Here is an 11,443-nt window from a genome sequence, read left to right as displayed (position 1 = left end):
CATTAGCTGAATTTTTATAGCATATTTTTATTCAGTGTCGCAGCAACAAGCTTTGTACAATTTAATTGGGGTGAACATGATTTTGGGGTTATAGGATAGAACATGTAATCAAATAACTAAAAATAAAAACTCACTTATTACTTAGATAAACTAATATACCATTACTATTTAATAATAATAATAATAATAAGGTTATTCACATTGACTAAAATGTTAACATAAGATACATGTGTCCACATCTTAATAACATGATACATAACAGATATTGATTTATTTAGAATCCAGCAATGATGTTTACCAGCTAACTTGTTCCATCATGGACACTATTCTTTGCTGATAAGCTTCTGGAAGTGATTCCAAACCAGCTAACATGCTCTTATGTCTTATCCATGATTCAATTCAATTTAACTCAACCTAGTGTTCTTCATTCACATTAATCATATATGATCTGTTAAACACGATTTTACAATGAAATAATATGTTAAACTGATTATGGCAAGATATATGATCTGGTATTAATCAACCCAATTAATTAGCAGATGGATCAAAATCGAATTGAGAAAAGTAATCCAAATAGAAATCGGAACCTGAAGAAGAGGTCTGGGGAGATTGCAGCAGAACTTTTCAAAGGAGAGAATTGCATCCGCACCCTTGGCGTCGAAAACGGCACTGATGAAACGCCTGCAGAGACATCGAAATTGAAATTGAAATTAAAATGAGAATGAAATGAAAGTTGGAGAGAGAGCAGGGTTGGGAGTACGAACAGGAAGTAAATCGTAGAAGCCGAAAGTGAGGACAGGAGCACGGCAAGCCCTAGCAGCGGCGGCGGCTTCAATTGACCCCAGGAGCGACCATAGTGCACGGCGGAACAGCCTCCTTCTCTCTCGCGTCGTGTCTTCATCCTTTCTCTCCATTTAGTCTGCGAATCATCTTTCTCTCTCTCTCCTCTGGACTCCCTCCTCCACGACGGTGATGGCGGCGGCTGCAGCGGCGTTGCGGCGGTGACCCCCTCTCACTCTCTGGTCTCTCGCTCGCGCTCTCATCTCTGTCTTCCTCCTCTCCTCCCTCTGGTTCACTCATTCACTCGGATCTGGGTGTGTGTGTGAATGGGTGCGTGGCGAAGGTGAGTTAGGGTTAGGGTGAGTTGCGAAAGTGAGGGTGCTGCCGTGCTGGAACGTGAATGTGATTTAGTGAAAAGGAGGAAAAAAATTACTAAGTGTTGTGGGTGTATTTGGCTCTAGATACATTAGGCATCACTTTTAAAATGCACCCAAAATTTAACAAATAGGCTACCTTCTAAAAGCGCCCTCTTTGATAGAAAAAGTGAATCTATAGATATCAACCTATGGCTACGCTTTATAAGTGATTTCTATAATATCTAAGGCTACACTTTTTAAATGATGCCACAATTATGTATCCTTTTCTCTTATAAAAAGGCAACATAGAAAAAAGCGTAGCCTATTCATAGAATAGGCTACGTTTTTCAAATGTAGCTTAAAAAAAGTGTGGCTGAATGGGTATTTTTCTTGTAGTGATTCATTCAATCTAATGTGGAACGGAAGTGGTTGTCAGGCACGCGTTCGTAGGGGAATGATGATGATTGTCACGTTCATCACATTCATATTGAAGTGCGAATGAATATCTTAGAAGCGGAATAAGTTGAATTGAATAGAGAAACAGTAGTACTTTGCATTAATTCGTGAGGAACAGCAGAGCTCCACACCTTAATCTATGGAGTGTAGAAACTCTACCGTTGAAAATACATAAGAGATGAAGGTTCAGGCATGGCCGAGAGGCCAGCCCCTAAACGTAATCAATATGATCTAAAGATGAACTAAAAATCATAAGATGTCTAATACAATAGTAAAAAGTCCTATTTATACTAAACTAGTTACTAGGGTTTACAGAAGTAAGTAATTGATGCATAAATCCACTTCTGGGGCCCACTTGGTGTGTGCTTGGGCTGAGCTTGAAGTTTACACATGCAGAGGCTTCTTCTGGAGTTGAACGCCAAGTTGTAACGTGTTTTTGGCGTTCAACTCTGGTTCGTGACGTGTTTCTGGCGTTTAACTCCAGACTGCAGCGTAGAACTGGCGTTCAACGCCCTTTTGCGTCATCTAAACGCGGCCAAAGTATGGACTATTATATATTGCTGGAAAGCCCTGGATGTCTACTTTCCAACGCAATTGGAAGCGCGCCATTTTGAGTTCTGTAGCTCCAGAAAATCGACTTTGAGTGCAGGAAGGTCAGAATCCAACAACATCAGCAATCCTTCTTCAACCTTTGATTCTGATTTTTGCTCAAGTCCCTCAATTTCAGCCAGAAAATACCTGAAATCACAGAAAAATACACAAACTCATAGTAAAGTCCAGAAATGTGAATTTAACATAAAAACTAATAAAAACATCCCTAAAAGTAACTAGATCCTACTAAAAACATACTAAAAATAATGCCAAAAAGCGTATAAATTATCCGCTCATCAAATACCCACTAAGATCATGGCTCCTAAAGGAAAATAAACCGACTCCAGAGGCAAGAAAGAGAATATTCTAAAACTACTTTGGAATCAAGGGAAGTTCATAACCAAAGAACATTCAGACCATTTTTACAAAATAATGAGTCTAAGGTCCGTGATCCCGGAAGTTAAATTCGATCTGAAAGAAGATGAATATCCGGAGATCCAAGAGCAAATCCGAAACAGGAGATGGGAAGTCCTAGCTAATCCTGAAACAAAGGTGGGAAGAAACATGGTTCAGAAATTCTACGCTAATCTGTGGCAGACGGACAGGCAGAGAATAGCTGGAACCGCATTCTATGACTATAGAACTCTGGTCAGAGGGAAGATTGTTCATACCCACCCTGACAAAATAAGGGAGATCTTCAAGCTGCCTCAACTGCAAGACGACCCAGATTCTTTCAATAGGAGAATGATGAGATCAAACCTAAGCTTGGACAAAATCCTAGAGGACATATGCCTCCCTGGAGCTAAATGGACAACCAACACAAAGGGTGCCCAAAACCAACTCAAAAGAGGAGATCTCAAACCAGTCGCCAGAGGCTGGCTGGACTTCATTGGGCGCTCTATACTGCCCACTAGCAACCGCTCTGAAGTCACCATCAGAAGAGCAGTGATGATTCATTGCATTATGCTAGAAAAAGAAGTGGAAGTTCATCAGCTGATTGCTTGTAAGCTTTACAAAATTGCAAACAAGAACTCCAAAGATGTCAAATTGGCCTATCCAAGCTTAGTTTCTTTGTTATGTAAAGATGCTGGGATAAAGATGGGAGTAAATAAGTATATCTCAGTTGAGCAACCAATCACCAAAAAGTCTATGGAAGGACAACAAGTACAGGACAACCCCATCAAGAGAAAAGCAGAGGAGTTCCTCCCGGAAATCCCTCAAATTGAATACTGGGAGCACCTAGAAGCATCTGTCACCAAGTTACAAGAAGCTATGGATCAACTGAAGGAAGAACAGCAAAATCAAAACAGCATGCTCTGCAAATTTCTTAGAGAACAAGAAGAGCAAGGGAGTGAACTGAAGGAATTAAAGCGTCAGAAACTATCTCTTGAAGGGCCAAGCACTCCACAGACTAAAGAGGCATCCACCTCCCAAATTCAAGGTTGTTGAGTTCTAATCTTAGCCTTAACTCTGTGATAATTGTTCTTATTTGAGTTTTACCTTAGAAGTTATATATGAGTAGTAGTAATTAGTATCTATATTTTGATTTTATCTCCAATTAAGCTATAATTTATTTTTCTCATCATCATTAAACATGAATAAAATAGCAGATTTTCTTTAGAATAAGGAGGCAATATTTTTCGAGTTTTTAATAAGAAAAATTCTAATTATTTACATGTGGTGGCAATGCTTTTTGTCTTCTGAATGAATGATTGAACAGTGCATATGTCTTCTGAATTTGATGTTTATGAATGTTAAATATGTTGGCTCTTGAAAGAATGATGAAAAAGGAGAAATGTTATTTGATAATCTGAAAAATAAAAAAAAATGATTCTTGAAGCAAGAAAAAGCAATGAATACAAAAGCAAAAAAAAAAAATTGGCAAAAATAAAAGAAAAAGAAAAAAAAAAGAGAAAGCAAGCAGAAAAAGCCAATAGCCCTTAAAACCAAAAGGCAAGGGTAATAAAAAGGATCCAAGGCTTTGAGCATCAGTGGATAGGAGGGCCTAAAGGAATTAAATCCTGGCCTAAGCGGCTAAACCAAGCTGTCCCTAACCATGTGCTTGTGGCGTGAAGGTGTCAAGTGAAAACTTGAGACTGAGTGGTTAAAGTCAACGTCCAAAGCAAAAAGAAGAGTGTGCTTAAGAATCCTGGACACCTCTAACTGGGGACTTTAGCAAAGCTGAGTTACAATCTGAAAAGGTTCACCCAATTATGTGTCTGTGGCATTTATGTATCCGGTGGTAATACTGAAAAACAAAGTGCTTAGGGCCACGGCCAAGTCTCATAAAGTAGATGTGTTCAAGAATCAACATACTGAACTAGGAGAATCAATAACACTATCTGAATTCTAAGTTCCTATAGATGCCAATCATTCTGAGCTTCAATGGATAAAGTGAGATGCCAAAACTGTTCGGAAGCAAAAAGCTACTAGTCCCGCTCATCTAATTAGAATATGAGCTTCACTCAAAAAAACTCTGAGATATTATTGCTTCTTGACTTATTTGTATTCTATTTTATTTGTCTAGTTACTTGGGGACAAGCAACAATTTAAGTTTGGTGTTGTGATGAGTGGATATTTTATACGCTTTTTGGGGTTAATTTCATGTAGTTTTTAGTATGTTTTAGTTAGTTTTTAGTATATTTTCATTAGTTTCTCGGCAAAATTCATATTTCTGGACTTTACTATGAGCTTGTGTGTTTTTCTGTAATTTCAGATATTTTCTGGCTGAAATTGAGGGAGCTGAGCAAAAATCTGATTCAGGCTGAAAAAGGACTGCTGATGCTGTTGGATTCTGACCTCTCTGCACTCGGAATTGATTTTCTGGAGCTACAAGAGTCCAATTGGCACGCTCTGAATTGCGTTGGAAAGTAGACATCCAAGACTTTCCAGAAATATATAATAGTTTGTACTTTGCTTAAGGATAGACGATGTAAACTGGCATTCAATGCCAGTTCCATGTTGCAGTCTGGCGTTAAACGCTAGAAACAGGTTACAAGTTGGAGTTAAACGCCCCAAACAGGTTACAACCTGGTGTTTAACTCCAGAAACAGCCTAAGCACGTGTAAAGCTTAAGTCTCAGCCCCAGCACACACCAAGTGGGCCCCAGAAGTGGATTTCTACACTATCTATCATAGTTTACTCATTCTCTGCAAACCTAGATTACTAGCTTACTATTTAAACAACTTTTAGAGGATTATTTTGTATCGGATGACATTTTAGATTTGAACTTTGTACTCCTTGACGGCATGAGTCTCTAAACTCTATTGTTGGGGGTGAGGAGCTCTGCTGTGTCTCGATGAATTAATACAATTACTTCTGTTTTCCATTCAAACATGCTTGTTTCTATCTAAGATATTTATTCACACTTCAATATGATGAATGTGATGATCCGTGACACTCATCACCATTCTCAACCTATGAACGCGTGCCTGACAACCACCTCCGTTCTACATTAGATTGAATAAGTATCTCTTGGATTCCTTAATCAGAATCTTCGTGGTATAAGCTAGAATCCATTGGCAGCATTCTTGAGAATCTGGAAAGTCTAAACCTTGTCTGTAGTATTCCGAGTAGGATTCAGGGATTAAATGACTATGACGAGCTTCAAACTCACAAAGGTCGGGCGTAGTGACAGACGCAAAAGGACCAACGGATCCTATTCCAGCATGAGTGAGAACCGACAGATGATTAGCCGGGCGGTGACAGCGCACCTGGACCATTTTCACTGAGAGGACGGATGGTAGCCATTGACAACGGTGATCCACCAACATACAGCTTGCCATAGGAGGAAACTTGCGTGCGTGAAGAAGATGATAGTAGGAAAGCAGAGATTCAGAAGACAAAGCATCTCCAAAACTCCAACATATTCTCCATTACTGCATAACAAGTATTTATTTCTTGCTCTTTTATTTTTTGTAATTCAACTTGATAATTATAATTGATATCCTGACTAAGAGTTACAAGATAACCATAGATTGCTTCAAGCCAACAATCTCTGTGGGATTCGACCCTTACTCACGTAAGGTATTACTTGGATGACCCAGTGCACTTGTTGGTTAGTGGTACGAGTTGTGAAAAGTGTGATTCACAATTTGTGCACCAATGATCATGTGAAGTCATAAAAATAACTGAAAAATCAAAAATAGAATGAAAACAGCATTAAAAACAGCTCACCCTGGAGGAAGAGCTTACTGGCGTTTAAACGCCAGTAAGAAGCATCAGACTGGCATTTAACGCCAGAAAGAAGTATCAAGCTGGCGTTAAACGCCAGAAACAAGCACCAAGTTGGCGTTAAATGCCAAGACAGGAAGAAAAGCTGGTGTTTAACGCCAGAAACAAGCAGCAGTCTGGCGTTAAACGCCAGGATTTCACTCTAAGGGCATTTACATGCCTAAATGGAGCAGGGATGATAAGTCCTTGACCCCTCAGGATTTGTGGACCCCACAGGATTCCCACCTACCCCACCTCTCTCTTTCTCTCTCTCTCTCTCCCACCTTTTCATAACACTCTTTCCCAAATACTCTTCACCAATCACATCCATCTACTCTTTCCCAAAAACCCCACCTACCTCCAAATTCAAAATCCTTTTCCTCCCAAACCCAACCCTAATACACGAACCAACCCTCCCTCCACTCCTATATATAACCCTCATCACTCCTTCAATTTCACACATCACAAACACCTTATACCCCCTTGGCCGAATTCACCCTCTCCCTCCATCTCATCTATTTTCTTCTTCTTCTACTACTTTCTTTCTTCTTTGCTCGAGGACGAGCAAACCTTTTAAGTTTGGTGTGGTAAAAGTATTGCTTTTTGTTTTTCCGTAACCATTAATGGCACCTAAGGCCAGAGAAACCTCAAGAAAGAGGAAAGGGTAGGCAATTGCTTCTACCTCTGAGTCATGAGAGATGGAGAGATTCATCTCAAAGGTCCATCAAGACCACTTCTATGAAGTTGTGGCCAAGAAGAAGGTGATCCCTGAGGTCCCTTTCAAGCTCAAAAGGAGTGAGTATCCAGAGATCCGACATGAGATTAGAAGAAAAGGATGGAAAGTTCTCTCCAATCCTATTCAACAAGAGCATGAGAAAATTCCTCATCATGAAATCCATGAGATGCCTCAAGGGATGCACTTTCCTCCACAAAACAATTGCGAGTAAATTAACACCTCCCTAGGAGAATTAAGTTCCAACATGGGACAACTAAGGGTGGAGCACCAAGAGCACTCCATCACTCTCCATGAGATTAGAGAAAATCAAAGAGCTATAAGGGAGGAGCAACAAAGGCAAGGAAGAGACATAGAGGAGCTCAAGAGCACCATTGGTTCTTCAAGAGGAAGAAGACGCCACCCTCACTAAGGTGGATCCATTCCTTAATCTCCTTGTCTATTTATTTATTTTTCTGTTTTTCGTTCTCTATGCTTTATGTTTAATTATGTTTGTGTCTTTATTACATGATTATTAGTGTTTAAGTGTCTATGTCTTAAAGCTATGAATGTCCTATGAATCCATCACCTCTCTTAAATAAAAAATGTTCTAAAAACAAAAGAACAAGAAGTACATGATTTGAATTCATCCTTGAAATTAGTTTAATATTTTGATGTGGTGACAAAACTTTTTGTTTTCTGAATGAATGCTTGAATAGTGCATATGTCTTTTGATATTATTTTTCATGAATGTTAAAATTTTTGGCTCTTGAAAGAATAATGAAAAAAGGAGAAATGTTATTGATAATCTGAAAAATCATAAAATTGATTCTTGAAGCAAGAAAAAGCAGTGAATATAAAAGCTTGCAAAAAAAAGAGAAAGAAAAAGAAAAAACAAGCAGAAAAAGCCAAAAGCTCTTTAAACCAAAAGACAAGGGTAAAAAGGATCCAAGACTTTGAGCATCAGTGGATAGGAGGGCCCAAAGGAATAAAATCCTGGCCTAAGCGGCTAAACCAAGCTGTCCCTAACCATGTGCTTGTGGCGTGAAGGTGTCAAGTGAAAAGCTTGAGACTGAGCGGTTAAAGTCGTGATCCAAAGCAAAAAAAGAGAGTGTGGTTAAGAACTCTAGACACCTCTAATTGGGGACTCTAGCAAAGCTGAGTCACAATCTGAAAAGGTTCACCCAGTTATGTGTCTGTGGCATTTATGTATCCGGTGGTAATACTGGAAAACAAAGTGCTTAGGGCCACGACCAAGACTCATAAAGTAGCTATGTTCAAGAATCAACATACTGAACTAGGAGAATCAATAACACTATCTAAATTCTGAGTTCCTATAGATGCCAATCATTCTGAACTTCAAAGGATAAAGTGAGATGCCAAAACTGTTCAGAAGCAAAAAGCTACTACTCCCGCTCATCTAATTGGAGCTAAGTTTCATTGATATTTTGGAATTTATAGTATATTCTCTTCTTTTTATCCTATTTGATTTTTAGTTGCTTGGGGACAAGCAACAATTTAAGTTTGGTGTTGTGATGAGCGGATAATTTATACGCTTTTTGGCATTGTTTTTACATAGTTTTTAGTATCATTTAGTTAGTTTTTACTATGTTTTTATTAGTTTTTACGCAAAATTCACATTTCTGGACTTTACTATGAGTTTGTGTATTTTTCTATGATTTCAGGTATTTTCTGGCTGAAATTGAGGGACCTGAGCAAAAATCTGATTCAATCACGCTTGTCTCTATTATAAGATATTCACTCACACTTCACCCTGATGAATGTGATAATCCGTGACATTCATCATCATTCTTACTTATGAACGCGTGCCTGACAACCACCTCCGTTCTATCTGCACTAGCTTGAGTGTGTATCTCTTAGCCTCCTGGTTCACGATCAGAGTCTTCGTGGTATAGGCTAGAATTATTGGCGGCCATTCCTGAGATCCGGAAAGTCTAAACCTTGTCTGTGGTATTCCGAGTAGGATCTGGGAAGGGATGACTGTGACGAGCTTCAAACTCGCGAGTGTTGGGCGTAGTGACAGACATAAAAAAATCAATGGATTCTATTCTAACATGAGTGAGAACCGACAGATGATTAGCCGTGCGGTGACAGCGCATTTGGACCATTTTCACTGAGAGGATGGATGGTAGCCATTGACAACGGTGATCCACCAATATAAACCTTTCCATTGAAGGAGATATGCGTGCGTGAAGAAGAAGACCGTAGGAAAGCAGAAATTCAGAAGACAGAGCATCTCCAAAACCTCAACCTGTTCTCCATTACTGCATAATAAGTATTATTTATTTTCTGTTAATTACTTTTCGTAAACCCAACCATTTTATTATTAATTTCCTGACTAAGAATTACAAAATAACTATAGCTTGCTTCAAGCCGACAATCTCCGTGGGATCGACCCTTACTCATGTAAGGTATTACTTGGACAATCCAGTGCACTTGCTGGTTAGTGGTACGAGTTGTGAAAAGTGTGATTTACAATTCATGCACCAGTGACACTAACGTGGCCACTAACGTGGGCTTAATTGACCTTCGAAGATGTTAGTGGTGCTAAGTTCACCACTAATGTTGCAAGCTTTCCCTTTCTCCACGTTAGTGGCTACGTTAGTGGCACTAACATGGCCACTAACGTGGCTCTTCTCTGCTTCTTCTTACCTGAAATCAAACAAACAAAGTGCATCAAAGTCTTGCTCTTGATCATGAAATGATACATCGTTCATTTTATTATTCAACCCTTGCATTATTCTCATGAAATTGTTCAAAATTCACAATGTTTGCTTGAATCATACTGTGAATACATATTCAACCAAATACTTGCTTATTGTATAAGAAAATGCATGAAACTAACCTAGAACACACAAAAAATGGCTATTAAAACTAGCCAAGATGCCCTGGCATCACAGATTGAGAAGAAGAAGAATTTCATTCAATCATGTGAATTACAATAGAGCTCCTCCCCCTAATGAATTGGGGGTTTAGTTCATCATTGCTGAGCTAAACAAAAAGGAAAAGAAAGTACATGAAAGAAATAAAAGTACAAAAGAAAATGATCTCAGGGTTTCCCAATTAGGGTCACTACTTCCCAGCCTTTCTTCTAACTTCAAAATCTATCCTATTTATACACTTTCCCAATCAATCTTCTAGAATTTGGATGTGGGCTTTTGGCCTTAGTTGAAGCAAGTTAGGAGTGACTCCAAGGACGTTAGTTCACTAATGTTCACAAGCTTGCATGGGTGCCATTTGGAATGAAAGTTGGTGCTGGCGTTGGTGACCAACGTTTGTGCACAAACGGTGGCTAACGTTCCTTTTAAAATCTTTTAGGAATGTTGCCACTGGCGTTTGTTCACCAATGTTGGTGCCCCAACATTCCCTCTTGTGCGTATGCATCATGCCTTGTGCGTGCGCAGACTTGCAAATTTTCTCTTTGAGCGTGCACACAATGACTCATGCGTACGCACACTAGCAACTTTTTCATCTCCAACTTGAGATTTTATCGAAGATGTTGGTGTGCAACATTTTTGGCAATGTTGGCACACCAACGTTGGCAATTTCTTTACTTGCAACGTTGCCAGCAACGTTGGTAAGCCAACTTTAGCAACCAACATTGCATGTGGTGCTTGGAACGTTGGTGAGCAACGTTGGTGAGTCAACTTTGGCCACCAACGTTGCTTCTCATGCCTGGCTCATTAGTGGGCAACGTTGGTGTTCACACCCTGGGTCGAGCTGTCTGACCCGGGATGATTAGTGACAAGGCGACCGACCTCTTCAGGTCCGACTATCCGACCTCTTCTCAAAGAGATCGGCCAAATTGACACGAAAGCCCAATAAAGGGCCCAAATAGAGGAACACGACCCACATCCAAAGGCAGTCCAAGCCTATAGAGATAAAGGCGGTTCCCTTAAAGATAAGTTGACCTCACCCAAAGATAAGATAAGATAAGATAAGATAAGATAACTAACTTATCTTACCTAAAAAGGTCAGCCCACAACCATTATAAATACACTGGAGCACCCAGGTATAACTCATACTCTGATTCTACTAAAAACCTGCTTAATACCCTTGCTAACTTAAGTATCGGAGTGCCTTGCAGGTACCACCATCCTCCGGTGACAAAGGATCAGCAGTGCTGCCAGTCCAACAAGTCAGACACGACAGCTCCGGCCGCCACCCACCAGCCGGACACGTCATCTCCGACCAGTACAGAAGATCTCGTCCGAGATCGACCTACAGTTTCAGGTAACCCTCGGAACATTGGCGCTGTTGCCGGGGAACCTGGAAGTCATCCCATCACCATGGCGGATGACCATGACAACGACCA

The sequence above is a fragment of the Arachis ipaensis genome, chromosome B5 (assembly GCF_059453495.1).
Source record: "Arachis ipaensis isolate K30076 ecotype BB chromosome B5, ASM5945349v1, whole genome shotgun sequence".
Taxonomy (NCBI): domain Eukaryota; kingdom Viridiplantae; phylum Streptophyta; class Magnoliopsida; order Fabales; family Fabaceae; genus Arachis; species Arachis ipaensis.
Note: the sequence above shows the minus strand (reverse complement) of the source record.